We start from the raw sequence: 2,482 nt of genomic DNA, 5'->3' as shown, positions 1-2,482 counted from the left end.
GTGTGCGGAACGCGTATGGATCACCTGGCGACCCATGTCGGAATTCCAGGGGTTCAATCAGGTGTCCATTGTCCAGATCAACCAACATTTGGACCCTGTCTTCATTGGTCGAGAGGTCCAGATTCCTCAGATGGTTCCATCGGCCCTTGACCATTTCCCAAGAAGATCCTCTGAGGCCCTGGCACACATTGGGATGCGACCTGGCACAAATCTGGAACTTGCCACCACCCACGCCTGAAACCTCCACGTTGACCCTTCTTGAGCGGAACTTGGTGGATCCTGTTGCTCCATTCACAACCAGTCTGCCCTCCTTGCCCCTGGTCTGACCAATCTTTTTCAAGGCACTGTCCATGATGAAGGTGGTGTCTGAGCCCTCGTCAATCAGAGCATTAAGGACAACCCTCCCATTTGGTCCAAAACAGACTACCGGCACCATGTCTAAGACAACGCTCATGCCAGTGCTGGAGCTGTTGGTGGAGGCCCTCCCACCGAACTCAGACTTAGGATCTCTTCCACCAGCCTTGTGGATTAGTGCGTGATGGTGTCTTGAGCAATCATCCACCCCGCACCTCTGCTTTGAATGGCACTTGGCCAAAGAATGGCCTTGCCCCAGACAATCAAAGCAAAGGTTCTTGGACATAACCAATGTCATTTTCTCCGAGAGAGGCATGCCCTTGAAGAGGCAGCAGTCCACTGCTCTCTGGTCACCTTAGCAATGGGAGCACAAACTCGTTGATGCAGCATTTGTATTGCTCCTGGACAACCTTATGACGCTATCCTTGGCGCCAGATCCACACGCTAAATTCTGGTTGAATCGTCGCAGCTTCTTGACCCGTTCAAGTAGCCACCTGCTCATCCCAACCAACCGGTTTTGATTGGGAAGACGCTCGGCATAGGTCTTCCATGCAAAGTACGTCTCCTGGTCCAAATTTCTCTCAACAACTCGAGCTAGATGTCCCCATAGAGAATCCCCCTTTCCAATTATTTCACTCACAGTTAATAGATGACCTTGAAGCGAGAAGGCAAACTTAGAGAGGCTAGTCAGGTCCTTGGCCTTCACCTTAGGCAGATTTTCGATCTCTCTCTGGTGGGCTTCCACCAGGAGAACGGGGTGACCATAGACCTCTCCAAGGACCCGTAACGCTTCTAGGTAGTGCTCACATGTGTTTCCACGTCCCGCAATTAGAAGCCGAGCTTCATCCTCCAGATAGGCCTTGAGAAGGCCCATCTTTTCCACTGGGGACTTGTTTGTCTCATGTACAAGGGCTTGGAAGGCATTGGACCATTCCTCGAACTGGGTGATGTCTCCCTTGAACTTTGGCAACTTGATGTCCATTGTAGATCTTGCGCCTGATCCGAAACCTGTGGTCCCCAGGGACGCTGTGGTCATCCAGGAGGTCTTTGGCCTTGTACAAGGGATCTGCTCCTCACCATGAAGTGCAGACTTGTCATCGAAATCTCGCCCTCTTGTGCCCAATTGGATGGCTTCTTGTTGGTCCAGCAAGCCGCATCTAGATCCAGCACCATCTGCACTGACAACAGTCCCGTGATATCTCTCGTTGGTCATTCCATGAGCACCTTCTTGTGCTGGTTCTTCTTCAAAGGGCAACACCCGCTCCCATGATGAATTTGCCCCGGCCAAGCTCTCCAATGTTCGAAAGCCTTTGAGATTGGCCTGGTCCGAACCAAACACTGTCGACGTCTCATCCTTACGGCCTTCTAAATGGTCCAGAACTTCGGCCTTTATCTCCATGACTCGAGTCTTCTGTTCATGGAGGTAGTCCTCAACCCTTGAGCACTCCTTCTCATCAACGTTCTCTGCTAAGTGGCCCTGGATGATCCCATCAAGCTCTGAGAGGCGTTCCTCTGCCTCTGCAAGCTTCATTTGAAGGAGTGTTCTTGATCATAGCCATGTTGTTTCCAGGTACCCTGTGAGGTTGTTAAGTGTCCTAGTAATAGCCCGTTTCTTGTTAGCCATGTCATGACAGATAATGCTTGATAGCCTTGGCGTGTCTCCAAGAGGCACGGCTCCAAGAGGCGTGGCACCAAGGGGCGTGGCACCAAGGGGATTGGCGACAGTGACCTCCGTGGCCTCGCCAGCCCCAGCTCCCACGGGCCTACCCAATGTACTCATGTTGGCTGTCTAGTCCCTGGCGTGCGCCCTTGCAAGGGTCCTCTTGCTTTGTGGTTTGTTCCTTGATGAATCCGGCTCGAAGGACCAGCGAATGGTGGGGGTTCCCTTCTATTGGACTGTATCTAGCTTGGCCCCCCAGTCAACCTTTTACAGACGAATCACTAACAACCTCTTGGCGATTACTTCGATCTCTTTATTCTTCCTTCTCTTGTCTCAAACACATGGTATATAAGCTCCCCTTTCCCTTGTTGTTGTTTTTTGCTTCCTCTCTAAGGGTCACCGTCATCTTCCTCGGCTCAGGGTTCCAGTTCAGGGTTTCGCGCATCCACTTATCAAAGCATTCCACCC

The sequence above is a fragment of the Tigriopus californicus genome, chromosome 11, assembly GCF_007210705.1.
Source record: "Tigriopus californicus strain San Diego chromosome 11, Tcal_SD_v2.1, whole genome shotgun sequence".
Classification (NCBI taxonomy): Eukaryota; Metazoa; Arthropoda; class Copepoda; order Harpacticoida; family Harpacticidae; genus Tigriopus; species Tigriopus californicus.
The sequence above is the reverse complement of the archived record's forward strand: the minus strand, read 5'-3'. Positions refer to the sequence as shown.